The following is a 19,141-nucleotide window of genomic DNA, read 5'->3' as shown; positions in this document are numbered from 1 at the left end:
AGTGGGCTGCTCATCAAATGTTTGATGAATGCAAGTCACTTGACTAAGTCTCTGTGTTCCAAATTCCTGGGAGAGAGTGTGATTGGCCCAGCTTGGGTCAGAGGTCCTCCTGGCTCCGTCACTTGTCAGCAGAAGGGGCTGCATCCACTGGTATGAAAAGCCACACTTTCTGGGCTAGGAACAAGGAAAGTTCCATGAAATATGGGCATTTTCTCGATTTTATAGCTGGAGAAACAGATTCAGAGAGGTGAAACGACTTTGCCAAAGTTACTGCTTGTTAATGGCAAAATTGTGTTTGAATTCTGGGCTGCCAATTGACTCCCTGCATTTACTCAGCAATTCTTTCTGGAACTTGTTTAGTCATTCGCTTATCTATTCATGTATTCATTCAACTAGAACTTCTCTGGCACTAACCACGGGCATGATGTGAGGGCAGCATGGGATACAGCAATTAGTCACATAGATATGCCAGAGGGACACCCGTCAAGAGCATAAAAGAGAGTTCCTGCCCTGCTCAAACACACGGTTTTACTGGAGAAAGGAAACATGTGGACACCACAAATTCAGGCATTGTTGCATGAAATGACTCCAGGAGTGACTGATATTTCAAGGCCTAGAAGATGTCAGAGCAAAGAGATCTCTGAGGACCAGGGTGGTTGAAGAAACCTCCTATAGAGGCAGAACTCTTGAGTAGGTGCCTGCGGATAAAGAGAGAAAGAAGGAAGAATCCCAGTAGGCAAAGAGCTGTGCTGATTCTGCCTCTGAGTATTGCTCATTTGTATCCACTTCTCTCCATTCCCCACTGTGCCCTCCCCTGGTCCGAGTCACCAGCTTCCCTTACCTGGACACAGCAAAAGCCTCCCTAGCCTGGACACAGCAAAAGCCTCCCCAGCAGATCTGCCTCCCCCTTGCCTTGTTGTCCACGAATCCATTTTAAAATTCAATTGCCAAAAACTTCAAACATATCAAAAGTATAGCAAACAATGCAAAAGTCACAAGATACCCACCCTTTTGACTCAGTAGGTATTAACATTTCACTATATTTGCTTCAATTCTGTCTTGTATAGAAATATAAGATTATAATTTCAGCTAAATTCCTACCCTACCCCTTAACCCTCCGTCCACAGAGTAAATATTATCCTAATTTTGTGTGATGAATTCCCACATGTATTTTTATATCTTTTCTACTGATGATCCACAAACCACAAAGTATTAGGTTCATATCCTTTTGCAAGTTGCCTTTTTTCCCCCACTGCTCATTATATTTTCAGATTTGTCCTGATACATGGAGATCCGGTTCATTCATTTAACCATCGAGTAGTATTCCAATGTATAAGCAAATTGCACTTTACCAAGTTGTCCGTCTACAGATGCCTGGATAGGTCATTTCAACTTTTTTACTATTACAAATGGTACTTCAGTGAATATCCTTACATAGACATGCCTCACACACGTCTCTTTGGGTAGGAACCAAGAAATGGAGTTGCTGGATTAAGAATACCCATGTCTGAGGGGATCAGATTTTAAAAAAAACCAAAAAACAAAAAGGAATATCCAGATCTTCAACTTTACTAGGTGTTGCTTAATGGTTCTTTAAAACAGTGGTTCAGGTTACAGGTATACATCCCATTATATGTGAGTATGGGAGTTGCAGTGGCTCCACATCCTCATAGGTGCTTGGTATTGGCAATCATTTTTTTAAAAATCTGATCCCCTCTTGCCATGGCAGACAGAGGCATCTTCAGAATCATGCCTGACCACGTCCCTTCCCTGCTTATAATCCCTCCAGTCCTCCCCCACTGCTCTCTATGCATACCACCCAGAGTCTTGCTCTGCATAAGCTAGTCCATGGCCACTTCTCCAGGCTCACCTCTCCATTCTCTCCTACTCCAACATGCATGAGTGCACACACACACACACGCACACACACACATGCATGCACGTGCTGTGGTGCAGTCGAACCAAACCATGTTTGTTCATGTCCCCTAGCCTTTTATTGTCTTTGGGCCTTGGTTCAAGCTATTCCCTCTGCCTAGAATATTCTCTTCCTCTTCTTCAGAGGGCTGATTCCTACCAGATCTCAGCTTGATAGTTCATCCTTTGGGAGGTCTTTGCAGGCATCCCAGGGCTGAATGGATGCCTTTCCTCACATTACCCCAGCACCATTGGCTTCTGGCATCGCAGTTCGCAGTGCACTGTCTGATAGTTGCCTGTCTATTACTTCCCTCACCCTCTAGACTGTGGACTCCGTGATAGCAGGGCCTGTGTGGAGCTTCTTATGGGAGTGTGCTCTGTGCCAGCCTACCTATTGAATGGATTTGTTAAATAATCCATGGGCAGGAGACAGGTCTGGGTGGAGCAGAGGTGGGGGGCAGTTGGAAATCAGACTGGAGAGGAATTGCGGCCCTATCACCTTCATAACCCCAATTTCCAGGAAAGGAAACAGAGGCTCAGCCAGGTGACTGACCTGTCTAGAGTCATGCATTTAGTAAGTGACAGAGCAGCTTTGATTCCCAGTCTTCTGACTCCGTGTCCAGGCTCTTTCTGCTGCCCCTCAGCAGCAACCAGTGGGAAGGAGCCAGTAGAGAGGGAGGGACAGGGCTGCCAGGGAGGGAAGGCTGAGCAGGAGAGGGAGGCCTCAGGATCTAGGACGCAGGTGGAGGACTTGGCTCAGCAGATATGGCCCTGGATCCTCTGAGCCAGCAAGGAAGGAAGAACATTGGGCCAAATTTCCAGATCAGATACTTGTTCAGACCGTCCTGGGAGACTTGGGTGGGCCGGCCCTTCTCTGGGGAGGAGGAGACTTGTGGAAAGTAACTCAGCATCTCCCTCGGCACCCACCCGCCCTGAGTGGCCTCTTCCTGCTGCATCAGGAGAATGATTTCTCAAGGTCCCCTCTGGTAAGAGGGAGACCAGAGCCAAGGACAGCTGGGAGGAAACAGGAGCCTAATGCAAACAGGCAGGAGCTGGCCCAGGGCCTAGGGCCCGAGCGGAGGGTACACGGGTCAGGTTCAGAGACTCCATCCAGTTATTGCGTGTCTAGAGGAACTCACGTTTGCAAGGGCAAGTGGACATCGGTAAAACAGGGACAATAATACCCATGCCTCGTGTGAGTATGGTGGGGATTAAGTAAGGTGAAATATGTAAAAGGATTAGGTAATGCTCAGCACATAATATCACTCAATCAACTGTAGGTATTACCTTCTTACAGGGTTGTTGGGAGGAATGAACAGGATTATATGGTGGACAAACCTGTAAAACTGTGTGAGTGTTGGTGAGCAGTCTTTTTTTGTCAGCAGCTCGATAAATGAGTGTGGACGACGTGGGACATCCAGTGGACAGAGAGAAGGGGTGTGGACTCGAGTGACCAATCACCCTTCTCCGTTCCTTTAGTTTCTTCACCTGACATCTGCATCGGAGACTACACGAGTCAGTTCTGGAAACTGCTTAGAGATGGCACAGTCCAATCCTCCAGCTCACAAGGGAAACCAAGGCCTGCTGGGTGGAAGTGACTTGTCCAGGGCTGCAGACAAGGCATCCCCAACTCAGATCCAACACTGCTCCCTCTGTCCCCGCAGTTCAGCCCAAGCTCAGGACATGGCTCTTTCAGCAAGGTCAGTGGTTGGCTGTTCTTCCACATTGTCCACACCCACCCCTAAAGTCAGCGGGGCTCTTGCCAGCTCTGAGCACCTCAGTCTCCAAGAGCCCCCTGCCTTGATCACCCTCTTTCTATCTTCCCATTGAGGGCAGTTGAAAGTAATTGAAAGCTACTTCCATCTCTGTTTTCCCCTGCAGAGCTCTCCTTCCCTGGGCCTCTCTGGGAGAGCTCGGGAGCAGGTCAGCGGCATGTATACACCTGCTACCTTACCCAAGGTTCCTTCAGCATTGGGCAAGTGCAAGCATTTCCCTTCCCCTCAGACAGAGTCCCCTCCCTCTTTCCTTTTTAAAATGACACCGCCGACCACACACACCTTGCCATTGAACTTGCCCATCTGGCACACACAGAAGCTCATTCTGAAGGACCTTGAGTATGTGTTCCTGTTACACAGGTGGGATTTCTCTACTGAAAAACAGTTGCAGGAGAAAGCAGATAACAAAATTCCAGGCCTGTTAAGAGCTCATTTGACCCCAAGGACAGGCTGATGTCTGAAAGGCAGATTCAGTAACTGAGCTCACATCTTACCAAACAGTTTGGATTTTACTTTCTGGGTAAAAAGTTATCAGTCTGTGGCCACCACAGTTACTTTGAAGACATGGAACATTCTTATTGCCTCTGGAAGGAAAGCCCCCAGTCCCTGCATCCCATTCCCCAAAGTAAGGAGCACCAGGCCTCACCCATCCTTCAAGCCAGCAGAGCTGAGAGGCCAGCGTAGCACATGCTTGAAGAAATGGAAGGAGGAAACTAATAATATTTGTTAAGAACTTGCTATGTAAAGATGTGGTCTTAGGCCTTTTACATATACAAGCACACCTGGGAGTTATCTCGGGTTCAGTTCCAGACTACCACAATAAACAAAATATTGAACTAAAGCACATTACACAAATTTTTTGGTTTCCCAGTGCATATAAAAGTTATGTTTACACTACACTGTAGTCTAGTAAGTGTGCAATTGCATTATGTCTAAAAAATGTACATACTTTAATTAAAAATACATTATTGCTAAAAAATGCTGACCATCGTCTGAACTTACAGCAAGTTATAGTAGTAACATCAAAGATCACTGATCACAGTTTGGTGCTTTGTGACCACCTAGAGGGGTGGGATAGGGAGGGTGGGAGAGAGACGCAAGAGGGAGGGGATATGGGGATATATGTATACGTATAGCTGATTCATTTTGTTATACAGCAGAAACTAACACAACATTGTAAAGCAGTTATACTCCAATAAAGATGTTAAAAAAAGATCACTGATCACTATAATAAATATAATAATAATGAAAAGGTTTGAAATATTGTGAGAATTACTAAAAATGTGACATAGGGACTTCTCCAATGGCACAGTGGTTAAGAATCCGCCTGACAATGCAGGGGACATGGGTTCGATCCCTGGTCCAGGAAGATCCCACATACTGCAGAGCAACTAAGCCCGTGCGCCACAACTACTGAGTCTGCAGTCTAGGGCCTGCAAACCACAACTACTGAGCCCATGTACAACTACTGAAGCCGCATGCCTAGAGCCCATGCTCCACAACAAGAGAAACCACCACAGTGAGAAGCCTGTGCACCCCAACAAAGAGTAGCCCCTGCTCACTGCAACTAGAGAAAGCCTGCACACAACAAGGAAGACCCAACGCAGCCAAAATTTAAAAAATAAAAAATGTAACATAGAGACACGAAGTGAGTAAATGCTGGAAAATGGTGCCAACAGACTTGCTCAACGTTGAAGGGTTACCACAAACCTTCAATTTGTCAAAACAAATCATACCTGAGAAGTGCAATAAAGTGAAGTGCAATAAAGCGAGGTCTGCCTATAATATTATATGTGTATGCATTTGCATACAACAGGCCAGGGACAGAAAGCTTTACTGTCCCTGATCCCCAGAGGAAGAAAAGGAGGCTCAGTTGCCTGATGGCAAGAGTAATGGAGATCAGATCTGAACGTTGAACTCAGTCCTCTCTGAGATCTCTCCATCCTGCCTTTCTGCACAGTGATGACACCCGGAAAAAGTTGGTGCTGCCTTTTCAGAGCTGACAACACTAAAGGCCCTTGGAGCTGGTCTGGCCACCAGGAGCTTTCTGATCTCCCAGATGCCCCTCCTGCCCTCCAGTCTGTCCGGTTGATGTCAGCTGGAACAGTTGGAGGGCTGGCCCAGGCATCCAGAGGTGAATGCCCTGTCCTGGGCCGAGGGCTACTTGTTGGTAAGAGAGCAATGCTGCTGGCTCTCTGGGAGGGGAACCGACTGTGAACCTGGCTGACAGGACGTGCTGGCTGCACAGGTTTGCCTGGTATTGGAGCCAGTGCAGTTGGTCGCAGGGAACTTGATGAAAATAATCAGCTGCAAACTGCTCAAAAACAAACAGACTCCGATCCAGAGGTTTGAATAACAGCCCCCTCAGCCAGATGGCTGCAGGAGCCTTGCCAGGGAGAAAAAATGATCTCCCACCCTGAATTTCCTCTTTGTTCCGGACCCTGCTCTCTTTGGACGTCATTGGCTTCCCGCCCCTTTCATGCACCAGACACCCAGAGTCTTGTGTACAGGGAGCTTAAGGAAGCTTTCCCGAGATTAGGACTTGGGGACAGGGAATCCAGGCAAAGAAGTGGCTTTCTTGTCCCAGCATGAGTCACCCTAGTTCACAGCTGTCTGCATGTGGACCTGGAATGCTGCTTCCTCCTCCGAGGACACTCCCAAGAAGCCCGGGACCCTTGTGGGTGCAGAGCAGGAAGTCATAAGCAGGGCCGCTTTGTGTGGGGCAAGCCCTCTGGACACCCTAGTCCTCGCCAAGAGACTGTCATGTCTGAGCTATTGAAAAACTGAATGCTAGCCTGTTTCCACATTAAATTGCAACCACCCCTGGAGCTAAAGGTGGCCAGTGTGTCCTGCCAAACTCAGCCTCCCTATGGCTCCAGTAAGAGCATCGATGTAAGAGTAAGGCCGGTGTGGGTTTGAATCCTTTCTCTGCTACTAGACATCTTCTTTGACCTCTCTGAGCCTCAGTTTCTACATCATTGAGTTTTAGTGAGAATTATAAAGAAATTATATTTTCAATGCATGCAGCACAGTATCTGGCACGTAGCAGGCACTCTGTAAACACTGGTTTCCTCCCTCCTAGCCCTCTGGTCCAGAGCCTTTTGGTACTAATTTCTTCTATTACCCACTCCTAAATGCTTTCACTGATCCATAATCTAATACTTCATTCTTGGCTTTTAGCAAAGTTGCAGGTATAATCCTGGCAGTGTATAATTACATGAAGTCACATCAGTCTTATTTAACTTACAAGTTTACTTAGAACTTTCCTACCTCTATAAGAGGTAATGACATTTTAAAAAAATCTTAACAAACAAGTCTATGAATTTGTATTAAGATTATCAAACGTATTAGTCAGGGTCAGCTGGATTTTGCTGCAGTAACACACACCTCCCAAATATGAATGGCTTAAAACAGCAAAAGTTCATTTCTCCCTCAAGCTATAAATCCACTGTAGGTTGGTGGAGTCTCTGCCCAACACTGACCTCTCTTAGATACTCAGGGTTCATCATCTGGAATGTTGTTGGCCCCTGCAGCTGGGGGAGACGATGAAGAGTTGCTTAGCACTTAGCAGAACTGGAACGCCTCAGCCCTAGCACACTTCACTTCACATTCGTTGGCCCGAGCAAATCACATGATCTCACTTAACCTCAAGGCAACAGGCACATCCAATCCTATTGTGTTCAAGGTGGGAGATAATTGATGAACAACACTACCGTCAAGCACTTGGAAGCTCAATGTTTTAAGAAGATTGGAGGAAACGCTGCAGGCAGGCAGAAACACTGAAATTCCACCCCTGCCATCCACCACTAGGAATTTGCTAGTCATTTGAAAAGTAGAATGTGCCCAGACATTTGCATAAAGAAGTTCCTTTTGTTCCTCCCTTCATTCTATTTCCTTGGTCCTCAATTTCCAGTGTGCATAAGAATGATTTGACATTGCATAACGTTGTATATACAATCCTAAAGTGTTTAGGAAAAAAAAATTCGAAGTGTTTTAAACATAGGCAGTTTTCCCTGTCTGTGCTGAATTTAGAACCTGACCTATTGAGGATGTGACTCTGTAGTATTTAATTAATACTAGTGCCTGACTTTATTGTTTTTTTAAAACCAGTTTATTGAAGTGTGATTGACATACAAAGAGCTGTACAACGTAATGTACGCAATCTGATGAGTTTGGAGATAAGTATACATCCATGGAACCATCACCACATTCTATGCCATAAACATGCCAATCACTTCCAAAAGTTTCCTCCCACCCTGTTTAACTGCCTGAGTCTAATTGTTCCAATGTTTCATTGCTTTCTCCTCTTCTGTGCTTTACTTATGCTCTGAGGGGCCATTCCATCTCTGAATCCAATTGCAATTAATATTTTTTTTGATTTTGTGTATGTACTTGACAATAAGAGTTTATAAGAACTGATCTGTACCCAAAACTCTAAAAAAGTCTTCTACATATATGATGTCATTTAGTGATTCTCACCATAACCCTAAAGAATTTGTTTAGTAGTGGAACATTTCCATTCTACTGATGAGCTAATGGGAGCTCAGAGAGGCTGAGTGACTTGTGCAAAGACACACAGGGCATATGTGTTGAGATCAGGTTTTTGAACTTAATTCTGTCTGCCTTCAAATTCCGCAGGGCCACTCTGGGCACACAACGTTCCGGAACTTGGACATCCAGGAATTCCTGTCAATTAGGCATTTATTCACAGAATAAACATTTCCCTGAAGAGCTCTCCACAGCTGGCCAATCGCATGGCCCTGCCACATTTCGATCTAGGTGGTGAGATGCCCATTTGTCTTTGAGGTGTGACGCGTGAATTGAACTGTCAGTGTGTTATATGTGTGTGTGTGTGTAAGCTGGGTTCTGTGGTGGTGGGGATTGTGTAAGCCTTCCTTGATGTGCAGGGTCACCAGATAAAACACGGACATCCAGTTAAATTTGAATTTCAGATGAACAACAGATTATTCTTTAGCATAGTAAGTCTGTCCCATGCAATATTTGGGACACTTATACTAAAAAATAATTTGTTGTTGACCTGAAATTCAGATTTAACTGGCACCTTGTGTTTTTATTTGCTAAATCTGGCAACTCCATCTACAGGCACGTGTGTCCGTATAAATGGGCTTACTTGTTTATGTCTCATGTGCACCTGAGCACGTGTGTGTCTGTGCCTGTGTGTGTCTGTGTGCCTCTGTGGGTCTGTGTGCATGCGTACCCCCGCTGCGGAGGAATCAGCAGGTGGTTGGGAACAAACAGCTCTACCACCCAAAAGCTTATCTCCCACCAGGCCAACCCCACTGGAGCAAGCGAGGTCAGGATGGGCCAGGGAGCTTGGACCTTCTGCTGAGGGCAATGAGGAGCCATGGAGGACTCTAAGCTGAGGAGGGGCAGCCTTAGATGTGTGCCGGAGACGTCCCTCTGGCTGTGTGGTGGAGAGGGCCAAAGGGGAGGGAGACCTTGGTGAGAGAGAACGAGGATCTGGCCTCAGGCCTTGGCAGTGGAGATGGAGGGAAAGTGGCCAATCACGGGACTTGTTTAATGTTTCCGCTGGGGCTGAAGGAGGGAGGAGTTGGCGGTGATACTCAGCTTTCTAGCTTGGACATCGGATGGACTGTAGGCTCCTTGAGGGTCTGTCTTGCTCCCTTCCTCCTTCTCAGTGTCAGGCATGGTGCCTGGCATGTAATGGATGCTCTCCGGGTGTTAATGGCATGAACACATGCGTGCAGGAATGAGAGAAATGGGAACCCAGGAGGAGGCGGGGGAGGAAGGGAAGGTCTGGGAGGTAGGCTGACCTCAGGTACTTGGTTCTGAGGTGGCAGTGGGACTTCCTAGGGCGACGTCCAGCAGGCAGTTGGCCATATGGCCAGCTTAGGAAAGAGGTCCAGGCTGGAGAAGCAAATTCAGGAGGTATGAGTGGGTGGAAAAGGTATGAAACCACCAGCTGGGATCAGCTCACTGCAGGACACAGTGAGGAAGGAGAGGGCAATGGTGAAAGGAGGAAGCTTGGGGTACAGCAGCATTTAAGGAGCTGGAAGCAGGAGTCTGAGAGGGTCAGTGTTTCCCCCTCACTGGGCTGCTGGCGATTAAGTGAGATACCCATGGCCTGGCAGCTCCAGGAGGGCCAGGCAAGGGTGATAAGTGGGACATTTAACAGGCACCAGCCAACAGGTGCCAGGTCTTTGGGCTCCCAGCTATGCTGGAGTCAACTCTGGAGTAGCTGGATCTTAGGGGAATGAGGGGAAGGAAGGGAGGAGGGCCTGGGCAGCTGGGGCAGGGAGGGGGCACTTGGAGGCTCAGGGCAGCTGCTCTGTAAAACAGAAACATGGAAATATTTTAACATGTAGGACAGTTATATAGGGATATCCTGGCTGCATGTCAGCCCTGGCGACTGACAGTATGTATGTATCTCATTCCTGGCTGTGGCCTCATGTTAGAATAGCGCCCAGCAGTGAGTAAATGGTAGTTCACATCAGGTCCTCACACAGTGCCTGGTATATAATAGACTCTCAATAAATGTGCTTCCCAGTCTTCTTTTCAGGGAGTAAAGACGCCTCCATAGTAACAAGGAATTTCCTCCTCTGAGCACGATTTTTCTATTTTAGGGAATCAAATTTCCTTCCACTTGGGAAGACCTGTCTTTTCTGCCATTGAATTCCTGGGAATTTCAAAGGCACCAGGCTGCAAGCTCGCTGTGGCTCACGGCACAGTCAGAGCCCAAGTGAACAATGGCCTGATCTTGAGGGACAGTTCCAGTCAGGGTCACCCTTCTGGTAGCTTCCTCTTCCTTCCGACACAGCTTAGTCATCTGTCAGGAACCAGGAGCTTCTCCTGGGCCTGGCACATAATCTGTGCTGTGTGTTTGCTGTGATTATTTTTGTTATTACTGTCCCTGGGCCTGGTGTTTCCTCAAACTGAATCTTCTCTGTGACTCTAAAGCTTAATTTATTTTATTTTATCCAAGCTTCAGACTAATACCTCGATGGCTGTGGATCCCCAAACAGGGTCATTTTGCAGCAACTAATTCTAACACAGTCTCTTTCTGGTGATTTTTAAACACTCACACCACAGAAGAAGGTAGGCTTCCTTCAAGAGCTCACTTAATTTAGATAAATATTTGGCCTTGTGGATATACAAACAGTCCTAAAATGTACCTTTTCCTAGGCCTAGGGTCTCAAAAGGGTTTTCAGGATTCAACGCATATTCATTCAGTTATCAATTTGTCCACTTAGTTGTTCCCGCTGGAATGGCAACGAGGGTAGAGCTTTTTGTCCGTTTTGTTCACAGTTGTAAACCCAGAGTCAGAACAGTGCCTGCCACAACGTAGGTGCTCATGGCACATTGTTGAATGAATCAATGAGTGAATGATCATCTTCTCTGTGTCAGGATACCCGGCATTGGAAAGCCAGATTAGGACACAATCGCCCTGCTGTCCACGAGCTTGTGGTCTTGTAGAAGAGCTCTCCACTTCCCCCCAACATCTGAAATTCAAAGCAGTTCAACACAACTCCCCGTGAGATATGTAAACACCCTGTACTGGTCACAGAAGCCTAACAGGAGGAATGACACTGTTGTTGGGAATGCCAGTGAAGGTGTCCTAGAAGAGGTGGCATTTGAGTTGGGTTTGATTTCCGCAGGAGGAGTTGGCAGAAGGGAAACAGGATGAGCCAAGGTCCAGAGAGGGAAACGTTGTCTTAGTAGAGGAAGTTGCAGGAAGGCAACCTGGGTTGTGTAAGTCACTGTAATATAAGCTCCAGGAGGGCAGGGGCTGTGTCTGTCTTGTCCCTTGTTACATGACACTGCAACTGGCACATGGTAAATTGTAAACTGTAGCTTAAGAATGAATGAGTGATATGAGAATGGAAAGAAAAGATGGGACCTAGAAATCTTTTTTGGAGGTTTGTTTAGCACCTACAATGGGTTTCATCATCCCCTTCCATCCTGTGTAGATGCTCGTGCCTAGAAGGAACCTTAAGTTCAACCCCAATCACCTCTGTAACACCCCACCAAGGGGTCATGTACTTTTGGTTGGTATGCCCCTTAGTGATGGGGTGCTCACTCACTCCCACACAGCTGGCCCCTCTTTTGTGTACATCTGATTGTTAGAATAGCCAGCCTTACATTGACCACACAGAAGCAGAGGGGTGGCAGGGAAACACCACTGAACTTGGCTTGGCTCCTGGCCCTGCCACGGACTTGTGTGGTCCCTTGGGCAGGGCTGGTGTAGCCAGTGATTACAAGTGTGGGCTCTGGTGTCTGACAGTTACTTGATGTGCAAGTAAGCTTAGATAAACTAAGCTTCTCCTCTGTGCCTTAACTTTCTTATCTGTAAAATGGGGATAGGAATAATAGTACTTTCCTCATAGGATCTTTGCGGGGATCCTCCTCAGTACCTTATTAGCAAATTAGTAAGTACTCAACATAATTAACCATGATTTGTAGTGTTATCACCTCCTTTCTGCCTCTCAGTTTCTTCCTCTGTATAATGGAACTTAGAACTCCTGCCTTGGATGTCTCAGGTGGTATGTTTGAGGAGCCAGAGAGAACGGGTGAGAGGCATCCACAGAGGGGAGGGTTGTGTGCTCTTCCCACCAGCTGTGGTGTTTGCCATGGGAGACTTCACCACATGGCTGGCCCCCCAAATCACTCCCACCCAACCCAGAACCCGAGTTTTCTCTCCACCTTTGGTGGCTAGGTTTCTGCTTCTTGCCATCCCATATCTCGACTTCTAAGATGTATATTTAGAACAGGCCTCTGCAAGGAGCAGAAGGAGGAAATGAAGGAAAGGAAACAGGCAAAGTTCTCTCTCTCAACAAGTCCTTGGGGGCCTCAGGACTCAGGCCCCTTTGCAAAGCAGGCTCGCCCAGCCTTTGAAATAACCACTTCCTTCTCTCTTGACCTTTTCAGATCAGAGAGGTGGGAGGGAGTGTGGAGGTTCACTTCCCAGACGTGCTAAACAGGAGGCTGCAGGCTTTCCTCTGATGTGCCCCACTTGTCCAGGGGCCCTGCCTCTGGGAGACAGGGCTCTGGGCTGTGGCCGCTCCTCCTGGGGTCTGCATTGGACTTGCCAGTGGCCCAGCTGCCACTGAGTACGCGGGTTTCTTTGAAGAGGTTTGGCTGACCTTCAGCAGAGCTGAGGTATTGTCAGAGCTGGAAGAAGTGTTAAGACTCCAGGGCAGTAGTTTCCAGGCTGGGGGTCCCTGGGTGTTGGGTTCCTGGGACTATGTCCAGTTCTTTCAAAATCCTAAAAGAGAGAGTCCATAGTTCCTGTGTGAGGGCTCATAGGCTCCTAATAGTGTCAGGTGTCTCCGTGTTTCTGAAGTCAATTCAGGGTGGTCCCTGTGCACCCTCGTGTTTGGAGAAAATAATAACAGCTTTTTATTGAGCTTCTCCCCTGCCAGGAGCTGGACAAAACCCTTCACACATCGTCTCAGTGATCTTCAACCTGGTAAGGTGGGTACGCTTATGGTTCCTATCTTGCAGATGGAGAAACCGAGGGTCAAAGGGGCTAAGCAAGCTGCCAGAGGCCACACAGCCAGCCAGGATTCCAATCCAGACAAGCTGGTTCCCAGCTCCACCCTCAACCACTAGGAATAGTCTCCTGGAAGCTCTGTTACGTGTCTCTGAATATCACAAAAGGGGCAAACACATTCGTCATTACTCAGGAAAAGTACCGGCAGGGAAGATTTTTGGATGCAAGCACTCGACGTAGGAGGAATAATAACAGAGGTAGTGGGATAGTGCGAGCCAGACACCTTGTGTTGTAGAACTAAGGCCCAGTGAAGTGAAGGTCTCGCCCAAGGTCTTCTTGTGAACTGGCAACTGGGACAAGAACTTGTTTTATTTCAAGTGGACTCCTTGGGCCTAAATCCAGAGGGACCTTGGCTAGCCAGGAAGCAGGCCAGCAGTGGGTTTTTCCTGAGCTAGTGGCTCATACCTTTGATGGCATCAGCCTGTGGCTCTGACGGGCAGAGTCTCTGAGCTCCCCCTGTCCCAGCAGGCTGCTCCCTGTTATGGGACTGACCGCAAATCCCGACTAATTGTCCACCAGTCCCCACCTGCCTCCCACCAGCTGTACAGAGCTTTGGCCTTGCCAGACCAAAGGGCTGCTGAGTGCTGGTGGGGGCCAGTGGTATTCGTCTTCAGCAAACTCTTCCCTCATCACCTCTGTGACTTCCAATTCCCTACTTGTGCACGTACTTTACAGTTCGCAAAGTGCTTCCACATCTATTAGTTCATTTGAGACTCAAAGCTGCTCTGGGAGCTGGGCAGGGCAGGGATAATGTCCCATATTATAGAAGAGGAAAAGGAAGTTCCAAGAGGCAAGTGCCTTGTTCAAGGTCACATGCTCAGCTAAGAAATTTTGGAGCCAGAAGTTGGAGCTGAGTCCACCCACACAGCCTCACCCCTTTAAAAAAGAGGAGTCTCAGGGAGCAGTGATGAGTAAGGTGCTAAGCTGGGTCCTGCAAAGCACTTTATATATAATTAAGAGCATCACCATTAACCATATCTTTCTTTCCATAGTACACAAATACAAGTACCTCAGTTAAAACAGTTAAACCTGTATCAACTAAGATTCCAGTCCTGCATTCTGAGAACTCATTATGTGATGCAAATACACAGGTGTTCAAGTCAGAAGTGGTTTCTGTCTCACTGTCACCCTGGAAAGACGGTTCATCATCTGGGTCTTGGTTTCTACAAGTGGACAGAAGGTAATGATAACACTTACCTCGCTTCTTATAAAAACGAGTAGGACCATTACATACAAATTTCTTTCTTTTTTTTTTTTTTTTTTGCGGTACGCGGGCCTCTCACTGTTGTGGCCTCTCCCGTTGCAGAGCACAGGCTTCGGACGCGCAGGCTCAGCGGCCATGGCTCACGGGCCCAGCCGCTCTGCGGCATGTGGGATCTTCCCAGACCGGGGCATGAACCTGTGTCCCCTGCATCGGCAGGCGGACTCTCAACCACTGCGCCACCAGGGAAGCCCCCATACAAATTTCTTTTATGAAATTTTTATATGACTGTTACACATGACAATGAATTTTCATAAGCAGGGAAGGCAAGGGAAATTTACATCTATAAGCTAATGATTATTAAGTGCTTCCTGAGTAATTTACATGGCTCATGCCATTAATTTGAACAATGGCCTTTAGGAGGCTAGTACCTTTATTATCTCCACTGGATACATGAGGAGACTGAGACGCAGAGATTTTAAGTAACAGGTAGCAAATGGCAGAAGCAGGATATTACATCTTGGTAATTTAGTGCCAGCAGGTAAGCATTTTAACTGCCCAGGTGCCTCAGAATCACCTGAAGGCCTGGATAAAACACAAATTGCTAGGCCTCACCCCAGAGGTTCAGATTCAATAGGTGTGAGAATTTGATTTCTAACAAGTTCCCAGGCGATGCCGACGCTGCTGGATCAGGGGCCACGCTGTGAGAATCCTGTGCCACACAGAGCTCTCCTGGTACTTCCTGCCATACAAGTGGCCAAATCAGGACCCTGAGGCCTGTTTGCAAGGTTAGCTGGACATCCATGCACTAGATACTTGATTTATGTCACAAGACATATGTTATGCTCATGGACAAAGTAGACGTGGAGGCTGAGGAGGTCCTGACTCCTTCAGAAACCAAGTTAGAGAAGTTGCCCAGTGCCTGATGGCCCTGCAGTTGCCAGAATCCTTGTAGCTGTGGCTACTCAGGTCCTTCCCCAGAGTTGACCAGGGGGAAGGAAGGCCACTGACTGAGGAAGGCACAGAGAACAGATTCACGGGCTGCTTCCTTGGCTTCCATCAGTTTTGCCCTTTAAGCTGGTCACACTCCCAGATTTCAGAAATCATCTATGAATGGAGAGATAAGGCATAGCCTGCGAAAAGAGAAAGCACAGACCGAGAAGATTTAAATTTAATTAAGATTAATTAAATTTATGTTTTTGAAAAGGAATAAGAAAAAGAACTTTAGAAGAATACAAGTATTTCAGAAAATAGGGGTTGAGCCAAAAGCAGGGGTCATGGGCAGAAGAGAGTCAAAAAATCAAGACATATGGATATCCAATTGTTCCGGAATTCTATATATTGAGAAGGCCATGCTTTCTCCACTAAACAACCTTTACAGCTTTGTCAAAAATCAGTTGTCCAACCCTCATAATGGGAGAAAATATTTGCAAATGAAGCAACTGACGAAGGATTAATCTCCAAAATATACAAGCAGCTCATGCAGCTCAGTATCAAAAAAAACAAACAACCCAATCCAAAAATGGGCAGAAGACCTAAATAGACATTTCTCCAAAGAAGATATACAGATGGCCAACAAACACATGAAAAGATGCTCAACATCACCAATCATTAGAGAAATGCAAATCAAAACTACAGTGAGGTATCACCTCACACCAGTCAGAATGGCCATCATCAAAAAATCTACAAACAATAAATGCTGGAGAGGGTGTGGAGAAAAGGGAACCCTCTTGCACAGTTGGTGGGAATGTAAATTGTTACAGCCACTATGGAGAACAGTATGGAGGTTCCTTAAAAAACTAAAAATAGAACTACCATATGACCCAGCAATCCCACTACTGGGCATATACCCTGAGAAAACCATAATTCAAAAGGAGTCATGTACCACAATGTTCATTGCAGCTCTATTTACAATAGCCAGGACATGGAAGCAACCTAAGTGTCCATCAACAGATGAATGGATAAAGAAGATGTGGCACATATATAAAATGGAATATTACTCAGCCATAAAAAGAAACGAAATTGAGTTATTTGTAACAAGGTGGATGGACCTAGAGTCTGTCATACAGAGTGAAGTAAGTCAGAAAGAGAAAAACAAATACCGTATGCTAACACATATATATGGAATCTAAAAAAAAATGGCTCTGATGAACCTAGGGGCAGGACAGGAATAAAGACACAAACATAGAGAATGGACTTGAGGACACAAGGAGGGGGAAGGATAAGCTGGGACAAAGTGAGAGAGTAGCACTGACATATATACACTTCCAAATGTAAATTGATAGCTAGTAGGAAGCAGCTGCATGGCACAGGGAGATCAGCTTGGTACTTTGCCGACCACCTAGAAGGGTGGGATAAGGAGGGTGGGAGGGAGATGCAAGAGGGAGGGGATATGGGGATAAACATATGCATATAGCTGATTCACTTTGTTATACAGCAGAAACTAACACAACACTGTAAAGCAATTATACTACAATAAAGATGTTAAAAAAAAATCAGTTGTCCAAACTGAATAGCCAAAACAATCTTGAGAAAGAAGAATAAAGTTGCAGGACTCAAACTTCATGATTTCAAAATTTACTACAAATCTATAGCAATCAAGACTGTGTGGTATTCACATAAGGATAGACGTATATATAAGGGAACAGAATTTGAGAGTCTAGAAAGAAACCCTCATATTTATGATTAAATGATTTTCTGCAATGGTGCCAAGACCGTTTAATGGGGGAAAAATAGGGTCTTCACCAAATGGTATTGGGACAACCAGATATCCACATGCAAAAGAATAAAGTTGGACTCCTGCCTCACACTATATACAAAAATGAAGTCAAAATGAATGAAAACTATAAGACTCTGAGAAGAAACATAGGGGTCAATCTTTGCACCCTTGGATTAGGTAATGGGTTATCTCTCCATTTATTTAGATCTTATTTAATTTCACTCAGCAATGTTTTATAGTTTTCAGCACCGGTCTTTCACATCTTTTGCAGATTTATACCTAATTATTTCATATTTTATGCTATTATAAATGACATTATTTTTACATTTTAAATTCCAATTTTTATTGCTAGTATATAGAAATAAAGTTGATTTTTGTACATTGATTTGGTATCCTGCAGCCTCACTAAACTCACTCCTTAGTTCTAGTAGCTTTACTGTAGATTCCATCAGATTTCCCCATAGACAGTCAGGTCATCTGTGCATAAAGGCAGTTTTACTTCTTCTTTTCCAATGTGGATGCCTTTTGTTTCTTTTTCTTGCCTTAATCAACTAACTAGAGCCTCTGGTGCAGCAAAGAATAGCAGTGAAAGTGGACATCCTTATCTTGTTCCTGATCCTAGATGGAGAGGGGCATCTTATAGTAAGTACGATGTTAGCAGTGGGGTTTGTGGGGGCCCTTTGACAGAAGGAGGAAGTCCTCTTCTATTCCCCTTCAATTCTTAATTTGCTGAAATTTTCATCAAGAATGGATGTTGGATTTCATCAAATGCTTTTTCGGTATCTACTGATACAGAAAATACAGTGATCACAGATGGGAGAGGGTCCAAACTCAAGAGTGGCCTCTGTTTCTCTCAGAATGAAGGAAACAGGGAAGAAAGGGCCCTGCCCAGTGAAAGGAGCCTGTCTAGGGGAGCTGGGCTTGCCCCACCTCTGCTCTGCACCCCTCTCCTTGCCTGGCATTCCTAGAGGTCAGATCCTGGCCTGCGAACTCCAGAACCAGTGCTCTTTCCTCTACACCAAACTGTCTAAAGACTTTGACTCCGGAACTTTGAATGGTCAAGGCCCTGAAGATGGATGGCCCCTCAGTAATATAAAATAGTAGCAGCCATTTACAGAGCACTTTTGGAATGTCAAGAACCAGGGCTGGGTCGAGGGTGAGGTAAGTGAGCCATCTCTGGATGCAGAATTTAAGGAGGTGTCCACAGGACTGTAGGCACCTCATTCGCTTCACCCTAATCCCAGCCCTGCAAGGAACAGTGCTAAACACTCCACTTGCATCTGTTCCCTTAATCCTCAAAAGAGCCTACAGTGGTAGGCTATTATTCTTATTTTTCGCAGAGGAAACAGAGGATCAGAGAGGTGAAGTGACTTACTGAATGATAAGTGGCAGAGCTGACTTGGAAGCTCTGAAAGTCTATTCATGATCCGTCTGTGCTCGTAATCAGTAGTTCTCAACTCCAGTGGATCAGAATCTCCTGGAAGGTTGGTGAAAGCACTGATGGCTGGGCCCCATCCCAGAATTTCTGATTTGGTAGGTCTGCTGTGTGGGCAGAGGAATTTGCATTTCTAGCAAGCTAGTCCAGGGACCACATTTTGAGAACCACTCATTAAATCTCCGGGGGCATGAAGATTCCAAGAGTAAAAGAGAGAAGTATGAGAAAACACTGCCAGATCCCTCTGGCTTTGAGAAAGGAAAGAAAGCATCCATCTCCCAGGACTGGACCAAGAGTTTCCATGTCATTTCTGGGCGTGTGTTGGAGTTCCAACCCCATTCCAGAACGCCTGCCACAGAATCAATGAGCACTTACGAGTCGAACTGAGGGATGAACGGACCAGTCGTGCTGGGACCTCTGCAGGGGCTTATTCATCCAAAAAGAATGCCTGACATTTATTCTGAACAGCGTCTTTCTATAAACCCTCAATTCTTGTGGTACCAAATGGCATTTTTTTCCTAAATATATTTCGAATATTTTCTAATTTATTCTTAGACATGTGTAT

The sequence above is a fragment of the Grampus griseus genome (assembly GCF_964374135.1).
Source record: "Grampus griseus genome assembly, chromosome: 6".
Lineage (NCBI taxonomy): Eukaryota > Metazoa > Chordata > Mammalia > Artiodactyla > Delphinidae > Grampus > Grampus griseus.
Note: the sequence above shows the minus strand (reverse complement) of the source record.